General features: G+C 36.8%; 1 protein-coding gene and 1 pseudogene across 1 annotated transcript in view; one reads left to right on the top strand and one right to left on the bottom strand.

The window, feature by feature from the left end:
• FAM186A (family with sequence similarity 186 member A) overlaps positions 1 to 15,428 on the top strand; it is an 81,313-nt gene that overhangs the window by 2,248 nt on the left and 63,637 nt on the right. The gene's annotated exons all lie outside the window — the stretch shown is intronic.
• On the bottom strand, positions 4,271 to 5,096 carry LOC123590692 (annotated as a pseudogene).

Genomic DNA, 15,428 nt, shown 5'->3' with positions numbered 1-15,428 from the left:
CAACCTTCTTTTTTAATGATCAATGATAAGCTACATTTTTTTTTGGAACTCATTTTATTTTCATGATCTTTGTGTTTGAGGTAACTATGATTTCAGATGACAATTTCACCTGACTCTGTGGATTACAAGCTCCAATTTTATGTTAATCTCTTTAACTTTCCTATCAGAATTAATCAAACCTTTTAAGAATTAAATCACACATGCGATTGAGTGATTGGGGTAGAAAGAAAAATTAAAATCTACAGCTAATATTAGTATCTAATTTCAGTCAGTAGTTTTAATTTGTTCTCATCTGAGTTTTTGTCAAATAGCTGTTAACAAGAAGAAACAGCTTGGTTTGAATTCCAGTTCCTTTAATTTCCCCCGAACGCCTCATGGAAGGGGATTTTGTTGGCCAAGAGAAATCCAAGGACAATGAACGAAAAGCTTAAATAGTATAACAATCCAATAAACCCCAAATAATTAAGGCTATACTGCATTTTAGTCTGTCAAACAGAATACAACAAAACCAATCAGATTAAAAGAAATTAATTCAGGGAAGTTTTTTCCTATGTTTAAGGAGTGCTAAATTTTTGTACTTTCTCATTCTCCGCATAAACTTACTCCTGTTCCAACTCTCCACAACAAAGAACAATAACCTGATATTTGCTTTTAACAACTTTACTGAAATATAATTGACACATAATAAATTGTATATTTTTTAAGTATAAAAGTTTTGATATACATAAAAACCTGTGAAACCTTCATCACAATCAACATAATGAACTTACCCATCACTCCTGAAAAGTTTCTTCACACTCCATTAAAATTCCTCCCACACACCCTTCCCCACCCCCACCCCAATCTCTAGGCAACTGACAATCTGCTTTCTTTACTATAGATTATTTTGTATTTTAAAATAATTTTATGAGAGTGGAATCATACAGCATCCACTTTCTTCTGTCTCCTTTCTTTTAGCATAATTATTTTGAGATTCATCCACATTCTAATTGATATGAATAGTTCATTCTTTTTTTTTTTTTTAAGGTTTAAAAAACCTGTTAGTGCAGAGCCCAATGCGGATCTTGATGCAGGGTTTGATCTCACGAACCATGAGATCTTGACCTGAGCCAAAATCAAGAGTCAGACCCTTAACTGACTGAGCCACCCAGGTGCCCTAATAGTTCATTCTTTTTATTGCTGAGCATTTCTCCATGGCATGGACATTTGGGTTGCTTTGGACTTGGGGTTGTTACAACTGAAACTGCTATGAATGTTTGTTTACTTTTTCATGACTTATTTTGTAGACCTATGCTTTCATTTCTTTGGAGTAAATATTTAGGTTGGAATGGCTGGGTCACGTGGTATGTAAATGTTCGATTTTATCTTTTTTTTTTTTTTTTTAAGAAGTCACAGGTCACAATTTGGCTAGTGAAGGAAACACTTCTTTTTCTTTTTTAATTTTTTGTTAACGTTTATTTATTTTTGAGACAGAGAGAGACAGAGCATGAACAGGGGAGGGGCAGAGAGAGAGGGAGACACAGAATCTGAAATAGGCTCCAGGCTCTGAGCTGTCAGCACAGAGACCGACACGGGGCTCGAACTCACAGACCGCGAGATCATGACCTGAGCCAAAGTCGGACGCTGAACCGACTGAGCCACCCAGGCGCCCATAAATGTTCGATTTTAAAATAAACTACCAAACTGTTAAAAAGTGGTTATATATCTGTTGGCTGTCTGGATGTCTCCTTTGGAAAAATGTCTATTCATGTCTTCTGACCGTTTTTAAACTGGTTTATTTGTTTTTTGGGTATTGAGTTTTAGAAGTTCTTTTTTTGGTTTGTTTTTAATGTTTATTTATTTTTTGAGGAAGAGAGAGAGACAGTGTGAGTGGGAAAGAGCCAGAGAGAGAGGCACAGAATCTGAAGCAGGCTCCAGGCTCTGAGCTGTTAGAATGGAGTCCGACGCGGGGCTCTAACCCACAAACTACGAGATCATGACCTGAGCCAAAGTCCAACGCTTAACTGACTGAGCTACCCAGGCGCCCCGAGTTTTATAAGTTCTTTATACATTTTGGATACTAACCCTTTATCAGACATGTCATTTGCAAATGTCTTCTCCCATTCTGTAGGTTGCCTTTTAGTTTTGTTGATTGTTTCTTATGCAGTGCAGAAGCCTTTTATTTTGATAAAGTCCCAATAGTTTTGTTTGTTTGTTTGTTTGTTTGTTTTTGTTTTTGTTTTTTGCTTTTGTTTCCCTTGCCTCAGGAGACATATCTAGTAAGAAGTTGCTGTGGCTGATGTCAAAGCAATTACTGCCTATGTTCTCCTTTAGGATTTTGATGTTTCCTGTCTCATATTTAGGTCTTTAATCCATTCTGAATTTATTTTTGCATGTGGTGTAAGAAAGTGTTTCAGTTTCAGGAGTGCCTAGGTGGCTTAGTCAGTTAAGCCTATGACTGTTGATTGAGCTTCAGACTCTTGATTTCGGCTCAGGTCATGATCTCACGGTTTGTGGGTTCATGTCCTGCTTCGGGCTTTGTGCTGACAATGCAGAGACTGCTTGAGATTCTCTTCCTCCATTTCTCTGTGCCCCTCCCCTGCTAGCTCTCTCTCTTTCAAAAATAAATAAATAAAAACATTATTAAAATGTTTTTAAAAGAAAGTGGTCCAGTTTCATTCTTTTGCATGTTGCTGACCAATTTCCCAATACCATTTGTTGAAGAGACTATCTTTTTTCCATTAGATATTCTTTCCTGCTTTGTTGAAGATAAATTGACCATATAGTTGTGGGTTCACTTCTGTTTTTTCTATTCTGTTCCACTGAACTACGTGTCTATTTTTGTGCCAGTACCATCATCAGGGAAATACAAATCAAAACTACAGTGAGATATCACCAGTCAGAATGGCTACAATTAACAACACAGGAAACAACAGGTGTTGGTGAGGAGGTGGAGAAAGGGGAACCTTCTTACACTGTTGGTGGGAATGCATACTGGTGTAGCCACTCTGGAAAACAGTATGGAGATTCCTCAAAAAGTTAAAAATAGAAACTACTCTATGACCCAGCAATTGTACTACTAGGTATTTACCTAGGTGATAAGGATTAAGATGTTTTGTGGAAGTGTGGAACGACTATATTGTACACCCGAAAATGATATTACACTGTATGTTAACTACCTGGAATTTAAATAAAAACTATTAAAAAGTAGTTATACTATTTTATATTCCCACAAGCAGTATATGAGTTTTCAATTATTCCACATCTTTATCAACACTTCATGTTTTCAGTCTTTTTAATTTTAATCATTCCAGGGGCACCTGGGGGGCTCAGTCAGTTAAGTGTCTGACTTCGGCTCAGGTCATGATCTCACAGTTCATGAGTTCGAGCCCCACATCAGGCACTGTGCTGACAGATAGCTCAGAGCCTGGAGACTGCTTCAGATTCTGTGTCTCCCTCTCTCTCTGCCCCTCACACTCTGTGTCTCTCTCAAAAATAAATAAACATTAAAAAAAATTAAAATAATAGATTCCACTCTCTGAAGGTTTGGAGAGTCTAGATCTTTAATTTTAACCATTCCAAAAGGTATATAATAGTATCTCATTATGGTTTTAATTTGCATTTTTGTAATGACTAGTGATTTTGAGCAACTTTCCATGAGTTTATTTGCACTCACTATGTCTTCTCTAGCAGTTCAAATATTTTGACCATATTTTAAAAGTTTATTGGTCTATGTTCTCATTATTGAGATTTGAGTATTTTTATGTCTTCTGATTACAACTTTTATCAGATAGGTGGTTTGCAAATATTTTTTCCAATTCTGTGACTTGTCTTTTTTTCTACTAATTGTGTCTTTCAAAGAACAAAATTCCTTATTCCAATATAGCAATGTTTTCTTTCTTCCAAAGCAAACTTGGCTAACTCAAGGTCACAAACATTTTCTCCTATGTATTCTTCTAGGAGTTATACTTATAGATTTTACATTTACGTCTATGGCTCAACGTGTCTTTTTTTTTTTGGCAAGTGTAAAAATTTTATTTCATAGTTGTCTTTAAAACCACAAAGACACTATGCTCTTCATATAAAAACATTAGTACAAATAATTATACTTTCCAGAAAATAATTGTATAGACACTCTCAAAGAAAAATGCACACCATTACATAGTTTCAGAGAAGTTGCTTGGAAAAAACTCACATCTGGACTGATTCCTAAAACATACCATAAGACCCTGCATATTTTGATGCAAAGTATAGATTATTGTCATCAGTACATGATCCTGAATTCTTACACATTTGATAACACGCATAAGGACTGGTTTATGACTTAATGTTCCATTGGTTCATCAGCCTTTTCTGCAGGTTCATCAACAGGTTGAGCAGGCTGTGCCTCTGTCTGTGGTCTTTCTTCAAGACCTTCCAGGAATGGAGATACATCATCATCATCATAAATCGTAAACTCCAAGTCTTTACTAAAAATTCCAATGGACACATTCTTTGTAGTTAAGTCCTGTTCTGCAGTGTCTCTTATAAGGCACGCAGACCATGTTTAACCAGTTCATTCAAATTGCACTCCATAAACCCAGACATATGTCTCACCAAGTAAGTACGAGCTCATTGAAAACAAGCTCCAATGGACATAGCTCTACAGTCGAAATAGTTAGCAGATAGACAAGTTTGGAAAATGTGAGGGCCCATATTCATAACCAACAATAAGCAGTCCAACACCATATGGTCTCTGGCCATATCGTTGCGTTGGTATTTGGGTCTTGCTTTCAATTAGAGATACAAGATGAGATGCAGGAAGAGGTCTGTCAAATACAAATCTGGAATCCAAACACTCCTGGTGCATAAAATTACATAACAGTCTAGCATCAGCAGTAAGTCCCACAACTGAGATACCAATATGGTTGTCAATATGGAGAATTTTTTCTGATGAGCTGCAGGCTCTGACTATGCTGTCTTCAATGCAACAAACACTATGTGTTGTTTTTTTGTTTTTTCTTCAGATCAACTGTGGCTGAACCTTGTTTGACTGCTTCCATTGCATATTCAATTTGATGATTCCTGCCCTGAGGGCTCCAAACAGTCACATCATTGTCCTACTGGTTGTGAAACATGGTTTTGGCTCTGGGCTTGGCTATATGGTTCAATTTATCTTACTTTGTAAATGATATCAGATATTGATTGAGGTGTCAAAAACAAACAAACAAACAAACAAAACAAAAACAAAACAGGGGCTCTTGGGTGGCTCAGGCAGTTGAGCCTCTGACTTTGGCTCAGGTCATGATCTCGTAGTCTGATTTCAAGCCCCACATTGTTGGGCTCTGTGCTCCCCACTTAGAGCCTGGAGCCTACTTCAGATTCTGTGTCTCCCTTTCTCTCTGCCCCTCCCCCACTCATACTCTGTCTCTCTCAAAAATAAACATTAAAAAGCATTATTCTAGATTCATTTGTTGAAAAGACTATCCTATCTCCATTGCATTGCACTGCACCTTTATTGAAAATCAATTGACCATGTATGTGTGAGTTTATGGATTCTCTAGTCTGTTCTCTTGATCTATTTATATATATATTTTTAATTTTTTAATGTTTATTTATTTATTTTTGAGAGAGAGAGAAAGCGCAAGTAGGGAAGGGGCAGACAGAGAGGGAGACACAGAATCTGAAGCAGGCTCCGGGCTCTGAGCTGTAGGTACAGAGCCCGGCCGGGCTGGGGGCTCGAACTCAGGAACGGTGAGATCATGACCCGAGGCAAAGTCGGCGCTCAACTGACTGAGCCACCCAGGAGCCCCTATCTTTATTCTAATACTGCAGTGTCTTTTTTGATTACTGAGGTTTTTTGTTTTTTGTTTTTTGTTTTAATTTTTTTTTTCCAACGTTTATTTATTTTTGGGATACGTTTATTTATTTTTGGGATAGAGAGAGACAGAGCATGAACGGGGAGGGGCAGAGAGAGAGGGAGACACAGAATCGGAAACAGGCTCCAGGCTCTGAGCCATCAGCCCAGAGCCCGACGCGGGGCTCGAACTCACGGACCGCGAGATCGTGACCTGGCTGAAGTCGGACGCTTAACCGACTGCGCCACCCAGGCGCCCCCTGAGGTTTTATAATCATTCTTGAAATCATGTATTTTTAGTTCTCCAATTTTGTTCTTTTTCAATTATGCCCAACTTGTTTGCTCACATCTTCCTTCTATCCCCATTTCCTCTTCTTGGGCTTCTTTTTCTGGAGGGACACACTCAAACATTCATAACCTAAAAACTGTCTTTATCCATACTACTTTCTCCCTTTTCATTTCCATGCAAAATTTAGAATCAGTCTGTCAAATTCTACTCGGGGGGAAAAAAAGCCTGCTGGTGTCTTGATTGGGATTGTATTGAATTTATAGATCAATTAGGGGAGAATTGAGAACTTAATATTGAGTCCTTTGAGCTGTGGACACAGAATATCTCTGTATTTATTTAGGTCTAATTTTTCTCCTAAGTGCTAGACCTTGCAAATCTTTTGTTAGTCCCTAAGTATGTCACATTTTTTTATACTATATTGTGAATAGTATTGTTTTTTTATTTCCATTCTCAATTGTTCACAATTAATATGTACAAATAAAATACATTTTTGTATGTGCATCTTGTATAATAAAACCCAGTTACTAGTCTTCATAGATTTTCTTCATATATTCCTTGGGGTTTCTACATAGACAACCCTATCATATGCTAATAGAGGCAGTTTGATTCCTCCTTTTATGTCTGTGTGCATTTAACTTTGCTTTTTTTTTTTTTTTTTTTAATTTGAGAGAGACAGAGGACCCCAAGCAGGCTCCATGCTGACAGCTCAGAGCCTGATGCAGGGCTCAAACTCACAAACCATGAGATCATGGTTAACTGACTGAGCCACCCAGTGGTGGCTTTAAACTGTTTTTTGGGGGGGAGGGGAAAAATAAATAAGCTTTTTTATTTTTTTTAACTTACTGAGTAGGCAAGGAACTACAGTATAAAGTTGAATAGAAGTGATGAGACATCCTTGTTTTCTTGATGTTAAGGGAAAGAATTCAGTCTTCCTCATTCACTATGATTGTAGCAGTATATTTTTTTATGGTGCTCTTTATCAAGTTGGAGAAATTCTCTTCTCAGTTTTCTGAGGTTTTTTTGTTTGTTTGGTTGTGGGGTTTTTTTGTTTTTTTTTTTTTTTAAGAGAGAGAGAGTGCACAAGAGAGATAGAATCTTAAGCAGACTCCAAGTCTAGCAAGGAGCCTCACACAGGTCTCCAACATGAAGCTTGATCTCACAACCCTGATGAAATCATGACCCCGACATCATGACCTGAGCCTAGATCAAGAGCCAGATGCTTAACTGTGCTATCCTGGCGCCCCAGCCAAGATTTTTAATTAGGAATAGATACTCGGATTTATCAAAAGGTTTTACTGCATCTATTGGGATTATCATGTGATTTCTTTTTTGTCTTTTTGAATCTGTTAAAATAGTGAATTACATTGATTTATGACTGATAAACCAACCTCACATTTTGTGGATAAATTCCATTCACTCATAATGTAGTATTCTTTGTATTATCTTGCATTCAGTCTGCTAACATTTGTTAATTTTTGTGTCTATGTTTACAAAACATGTTGGTTTGTAGTTTTCTTTCTTTTTTTTTTTTTTTTTAAGTAAGCTTCATGTCCAGCATGCAGTCCAACATGGGGCTTAACTCATGACCCTAAAATCCCTGAGATCAAGACCTAAGCTGAGATCAAAAGTCAGATGCTTAACAACTGAGTCACCCAGGTGCCCTGTAGTTTTCTTTTAATACTTTGGTTTTGGCATCAGACTAATATTAGCTTTATAAACTCAAGTAAAATATTTTTAATTTTCCTTAAGACTTTGTTGAGAATTGGCATTTCCTTTTATATTTGGTAGGATCCACTAAGTGTTTGGGTGGGGTAAGGAGAAATAATCAGTGGAAACATATAGACTTGTGGTTTAATTCATGGGAAAGTTTTAAACTATAAATTCAATTTAAAAAATTGCAGGGCTATTCAGTTTATCTATCTTCTTGAGTGAGCTTTCACAGTTTGCGTCTTGCAAGTAATTTGTCCATTTTATCTTAGGTAATTTTATTGGCCTAAAATTGTTCACAATAATCCCTTATTAACCCTTTATTATCTGTAGAATCTGTAATATTGTCACTTTTCATTTCTGGTATTAGTAATTTTCTTCTCTGTCTCTCTCTCTCTCTCTCTCTCATCAGTCTGGCTAGAGGTTTATCAATTTTATTGCTATTTTCAAAGAACCAATTTTTGGCTTCACAGATTTTCTCTAATTCTGTTTTTTTTTTTTTTTAACGTTTATTTATTATTTATTGAGAGACAGAGAGACACAAAGCGTGAGCAGGAGAGGGGTAGAGAGAGAGGGAGACACAGAATCCGAAGCGGGCTCCAGGCTCCGAGCTGTCAGCACAGAGCCCGACGTGGGGCTCGAACTCACAAGCTGTGAGATCATGACCTGAGCCGAAGTCGGTCACCTAACCAATTGAACCACCCAGGCGCCCCTCTAATTCTGTTTTCTATTTTACTGATTCCCACACTGATCTTTATTATTTTATTTACACTATTTACTTTGGATATAATATACTCTTTTTTCCCAGTTTCTTAAGGTGGAAGCTGAGGTCATTGATTTGAGAACTTTTTTCTTTTGTAAGAAGTGGTATATCTCCCTTTGCAATGCAAATGAAAATGTTGCATTTTCATTTTCATTTAGTTTTATACACTTTCCAATTTTCCTTTTGATTTTATTCCTCGACCCATAGGTTATTTAGAACAGTGTTTATTTTCCAAATATTTTGAGATTTTTGTCTCTTACATATCTCTAATTTAATTTCATTGGCATCAGTGAACTTATCCCATATGATCTGAATCCTTGTAAATTTCTTGAAATTTGTTTTAAGGCCCAGAATATGGTCTAAATTGGTAAATGTTATGTATGCATTGAATACAATTTGTATTCTTTCGTTGAGCGGTGTACCCTATAAACAATGATTACATCAAATTGGCTGATAGTACTGTACAAGTCTTCCATTATATCTTCTCAACTTCATCGATTATCAAGACAGAGGTATAGAAATATTTAATTATAATTGTGAATTCATCTAGTTCTTCTGATAGTTCTATCAAAGTTTTTCATGTACTTTGAAGCTCTGTTTTATATGCTAAATGTACGGAATTACTATGCCCTCTCAATGAATTGGCCATATTACCACCATGAAATGACCGTATTTATTTCTAGTAATATACTTTTCTCTGTAATCTATTTTTGTTTGTTATTAATATAGCCACTCTAGCTTTCTTTTGATGAGTGTTACCTTCTTTGGAAGGCAGCTATGCTCACCACTATACCACCAACGCTGAGTGTTACCTTCTTTGTATTTTCTCTATTTTACATTAAACATGTTTGGGTTATTATATTTAAAGTGAGTTTCTTATAGGAAGGCATATAATTGGGTTTCTTTTTAAAAAAATTCTTTTAAATGTTTTATTTATTTTTGAGAGAGAGAGACAGAGCGTAAGCAGAAGAGAGGCAGAGAGAGGAGACACAGAATCCAAAGCAGGCTCCAGGCTCTGAGCTGTCAGCACAGGGCCCAACATGGGGCTCAAACCCATGAGCTGTGAGATCGTGATCTGAACTGAAGTCAGACGCTTAAATGACTGAGCCCCCAGGCGCCCCTGGGTTTCTTTTTAAATCCAACCTCACAGTCTCTGCCTTCTCATAGGATGTTTAGACCATTTGTATTTAATGTAATTATTAATATGAGTAAGTTTAAAATTACTATCTTGCTATTTGTTTTCTGTTTGTTCCATCTGTTTTCTTATTTCATTTTATTTTTTCTGATCTTTTTTTAGATTAAGTATACTATAATATTATTATTCCATTTTATTTCCTTTATTGACTTCTTAGCTATAACACTGTTTCACCTTTGAAGTGGTTGCTTTAGGGTTTGTAGTATACACCATTTACCTTCAAATGGTAACCTACCACTTTTGAATAGCGTATGAGCCTTACAACAATATTCTACCATTTTCTCTCTCCTGGCCTTTGTGGTATTCATATCATACTTCCACATATGTTATAAATATTTATTTACCTTTCAATTATTGTTTTAAAAAGGCAATTACCCATTTTTCAATTTTTTTATTGTGGTACAATTTACATAACATAAAATTTATTATTTTAACTATTTTTAATCATACAATTCAGTGGCATTAAGTAATTTACAGTATTGTATAAGCATCAATACTATTTTCAGAAATTTTAATCATCCCAAACAGAAACTCTGACCCATTAAACAATAACCACCTATTACCCCAAACCTTGGCTACCAGCATCCTATTTTCTGTCTCTATGAATTTGCCTCCTCTAGATACCTTATATAAGTGGATTCATAAAGTATTTGTTCTTTTGTGCCTGGTGTATTTCACTTAGCATGTCTTCAATGTTCATTTAGGTTGTAGTATGTATCAGAATTGCCTTTCTTTTGAAGGCTAACTAATATTCCATTGTATGTATGTATCATATTTTGTTCATCCATTTATTCATCAGTGGACATTTTCATTGCTTTCACCTTTCTGCTATTGTGAATAAGGCTGCTATAAACATATAGTATAATATATCTGTTCAAGTCCCTGCTTTAAATCCTTTTTATACCTAGGAATGGAATTTCTGGCTCATATAGTATTTCAATTTTTTTCAATGTTTATTTATTTAGTTTGAGAGAGACAGTGCATGCACGCACAAGCAGAACAGGGATAGAGAGAGACGGAGAGAAAGAATTCCAAGTAGTCTCCATGCTCTCAGCACAAAGCCTGATACCGGGCTCAATTTCACAACTGTGAGATCATGACCTGAGCTGAAATCAAGAGTCAGACACTTAACCGACTGAGCCATCCAGACACCCCTGGTAATTCTATTTTTAATTTTTTGAGGAACTGCCATATTTTTTTCTGTAGTGGCTGCAAGATTTTACACTCCCATCAGCAGTGCACAAGGGTTCCAATTTCTCCACATTTTCACCAACACTTGTTATTTTTTTTCCCTTTCTGATAATAGCCATCTTAATGGGTGTGAAGTATCTCATTGTGGCTTTGATTTGCATTTCCCGAATGATTAGTGATGTTAAGCATCTTTTCATGTGCTTGTTGGCCACGTATATATACTCTTTGGAGAAATATCTATTCAAGTCCTTTGCCCATTTTGGAACTGGGTTTGTTCTTGTTGAGTTCTAGGAAGTCTTTATATATGCTGGATATTAACCACTTATCAGATATATAATTTGCAAATATTTTCCTGTGTTGATAGTTGTGATAGTTAATTTTATGTGTCCACTGGACTAGGCCACAGGGTACATAGACATTTAGCCAAATATTATTCTGAGTAAGTCCATGAAGATGTCTCTGGATGACATTAACACTCAAATCAGACTGAATTAAGCAGAATGTCTTCTCTAATGTGATTGGATCTCATCCAGTCAATTAAAAACCTGAATAGAACAAAAAGGGAGCTCGACCTCCCTGCCTTCCTTGAGCTGGGGCATCAGTTTTTTCCTGCCTTCAGACTTGAACTGAAACATAGCATTTTTGAGCCTTGAGCCTGCTGGCTTTTGGACTGGAACTACACCATAGACAATCTTAGCTCTCCAGCTTGGCAACTGAAAATCGTGAGATTTCTTAGCCTCCATAATCATGCGAATCAATTTTTTATAATCTCTTTATATATATTTATTTATCTATATGTGTACATATATATTCCAGTGTTCATTTCTCTGGAGAATGCTACTACTACTAATACAGAGTCTGGTATAGAGAAAGCAGTTCTGAAGGAATAGAATCTTAAGGATAAGTTTTCTGAATTGGGTTTAGGGTTTCTGGAATTGGCTTTCTAATCTGATTAGATTTAAAGATGTGAATGACTCCATTTCCAGTATTAAAGAGAGCACTGATAGTCCTTAACTTGGTCTGTCAATTAAGGTATGTAAAATATTGCTATTGGATACTCCTAGTTAATAGCTTTTAAGAAGCAAGAATCTGGGTGACTGTGTATATGATACTTTCAGACATTTTTGGCAAACTAACAAATATAATGAGATTGGTTGCTTGCTCCTAATGTCCCTGGATAAAGTGGGGGAAAGAAAAGGATGAGCTCAGGGATACAAATTTCTAGCTGAAGCATGACATGAATGACCCGAAAGCTTCTTTGTGTGTCCTGAAGGAGACCCTTATCTCCTATAGCTGCATGGCTGAGATTGCTTAAAATTAAACCAAGAATCTCATTCTCTGACTGGATGAATTGTAATGCAAGTTGAATTCCCAGCCTTGCAGGATGTCTACTGTTAAAGTGAAGACGTTGATTAGGAAGGAACAGGACTGTGAAAATTGGAATGGGGATGTGTGGGAAGGCCCTGATAAACTTTGGGACATTAAGCCTCTAAATTCTGATGACTGTGCTTCACCAGGGGAACCACTTTTCCACCCTCCATAGGAGCAGCCTCTTCATATCCATGGGAGTGGCCTCTTTGCCCATAGTAGTAGTGGCCTCTCCACTCCTGTTTGAAGGGATTAACCCTTAATTGTCTGAAGACACTGTAATGACCTCTTTGAGGCAGGTGCCATGCAAGATAACACTGAGTTTTTTCCAGGAACCACACTCACCACATCTTTTTGTTTCTAGACTTATAACTATACTCAAATGCAGCAGGACACTAAAGATGAGGTTCAAAGTGTGATCCATGAGGACATGTACTACACTCCAAAGAATGACTTGAGTTTTCTCATGTTTACAGATGGAGACCCAGGGAATATGTATAGGAATGGGTATTAAGAGTATGGGATATGGGATATTAAGAGTATGGGAGGAACATAAAGTTGGGTCAGGCTGAATTTATTGATATGGGTTCATTAAGCAGAGAAATAGTATTTAATATTACAGCTTGGGGAATTAGAAAAGGTTCTAACTGGTTGATTGGTTGGTTGGTTGGTGAGTTGGCTGAAATGTGGACCAGAAGTTTGCCCACAGTGAGAAAGAAATACCAGACTTGCCCTGGTTTAATGTAGAGGAAAGAATTCAAAGGCTTAGGGAGACTGGAATGTTACAGCAGATTTGTCACTTAGAACCTACTGAACCACTCCAGAGAAGTTCAAAAGATATACCTTTTACTGTGACTGTGAGAAATGAATTTATGAGAGGCCTGGGAATCCTTGGGAAGCTCTGTGATTGCCTTTCTAGTCCAGACCTTACAGTGGGAAACACAGTCACTGAATTGGGAAACCTAAGTACAATGGGAGTAATTGAATCCTGAGGTGACAGGGGCCAAGTTGTGGTACTCAACCACCAAAGGCGGTTGTGGTTACTGTAATGGACAGCAGAGTCAAAGCATCAGTCAAAATGGCCTTATAAAGAACTATAACATTGGCTAGTTGATTACGATGTTCCTAGAAGTGAAATAGATAAGAAGCTTACTAAATTCTCATTTGAACTGTGTAACAGTAACTAGGTCAAGTGAACAAAAGTCTAAACTGAATCATAAAAAGAGTCATGGCCCCTCAATCAGTTCCCAGACTTGAGCCACTTTACAGACCCAGAACCCTTTGAATAAAGACAAGGCTGGGTCCTTTGAGGAATGACTATGGTACACTGCCAAAAATTTATGGTGAACCCATCGTGTGATTATTTCACCAGATCTGAAATGCATAGATGGAATGGACATAATCAGCAGCTGGCATTATCCCCACATTTATTCCCTGATCTGTGGAATAAAGGCTATTATGGTGGGAAATGCCAAGTGGAAGCCACTAGAACTTCCTTTACTTAAGAAAATAGTAAACCCAAACCAATACTGCATCTCTAAAGGAATTGTAGAGATAAGTTCCCCCCATCAAGGAAAGATGCAAGAGTGGAGATTCCCATCACTTCTTCATTCAACTTGCCTATTTAGCCTGTGCAGAAGACAGAGGGATCTTGGAGACTAAAAGTGGATTATTGTAAAATTAATTAACCAGATAGTGACTCCAATTGCAGCTGTGTGCCAGATGTGGTTTCATTGCTTGAGCAAATTAACACATCCTCTGGTAGGTGGTATGCAGCTACTGATATGACAAATTCATACCTGTCAATAAAGACAACCAGAAACAGATTGCTTTCAGGTGGCAAGGCCAGCAATACACATTCACTGGCCTACCTCAGGGACAGATCAAGTCTCCAGTCTGGTAGATTCCATCAATGAAGCCATCTGGCATAGAGGTTTTTTTGTTGGGAAGTTTTTTATTACCAATTTGTTTCCCTTTATAGTTATGTCTTTTCAGATTTTATATTTCTTTGCAATTCAGTCTTTATATGTTTTGTGTTTCTAGGAATTGTTCCATTTTATCTAGGTTATCCAATTGGGTGGTATACAATTGTTCATAGTACCCTCTCATAATCCTGTTTATTTCTGTAGAATCAGTAGTAATGTTCCCATGTTGGTTTCTGATTTTAGTAATTTAAGTCTTCTCTGTTTTTCTTAGCCAATCTAGCTAAAGATTTATCATTGTTGTTGATTTCTTTTTTTTTTTTGAAAGAAGCAACTGTCGTTTTATTGATTTTCTCTACTCTTTTATTTAAAAATTTTTAATTATTATGTTTATTTATTTTGAGAGAGAGAGCGAGACAGAGTGTGAGTGGGGGAGGGGCAGAGAGAAAGGGAGACACAGAATCCGATGCAAGGCTCCAGGCTCTGAGCTGTCAGCACAGAGCCCTACGTGGGGCTCGAACCCATGAGTGTGAGATCATGACCTGAGTTGAAGTTGGACGCTCAACCAAGCGAGCCACCCAGGCGCCCCTCTACTCTTTTATTTATGTCTGCTCTACTGTTTATAAATTTCTTCCATCTGCTAGCTTCAGATTTAGTTTATTCTTCTTCTAGTTCCTTATCATGTAAAATTAGGTAATTGACTTGAGATCTATTTTTCATATAAACTTCCTAGAGTTTTTTCCTCTAAATGTCCCTTTTAGCACTGCTTTTGCCACATGCTATAAGTTTTGGTATGTTGTGTTTTCATTTTCATCCATACGTATTTTCTAATGTCCCTTGCGATTTCATCTTTGACCCATTTATTGCTTAAGAATATGTCAATTTCCATGTATGTGAATTTTCTAGTTTTTCTTCTGTGATTGGTTTCTAACTTTATCTCATTGTGTCTGTAAAAAATAATGCTTCATGTGATATATTTTTTAATATATTGATATTTGTTTTGTGGCCTAACGTATGGTCTCTCCTGAAGAATGTCCCACATGCACTTGAAAAAACTGTGTATTCTATTGAAGTGTTCTGTATACATCTGTTATATCTAGATGGTTTACTGTGTTGTTTTAGTTCTTTATTTCCTAACTTATCTTCTGTCTAGTTGTTCTGTTACTGAAAGCCACTTA

The sequence above is a fragment of the Leopardus geoffroyi genome, chromosome B4, assembly GCF_018350155.1.
Source record: "Leopardus geoffroyi isolate Oge1 chromosome B4, O.geoffroyi_Oge1_pat1.0, whole genome shotgun sequence".
Classification (NCBI taxonomy): domain Eukaryota; kingdom Metazoa; phylum Chordata; class Mammalia; order Carnivora; family Felidae; genus Leopardus; species Leopardus geoffroyi.
The sequence above is the reverse complement of the archived record's forward strand: the minus strand, read 5'-3'. Positions and strand labels throughout refer to the sequence as shown.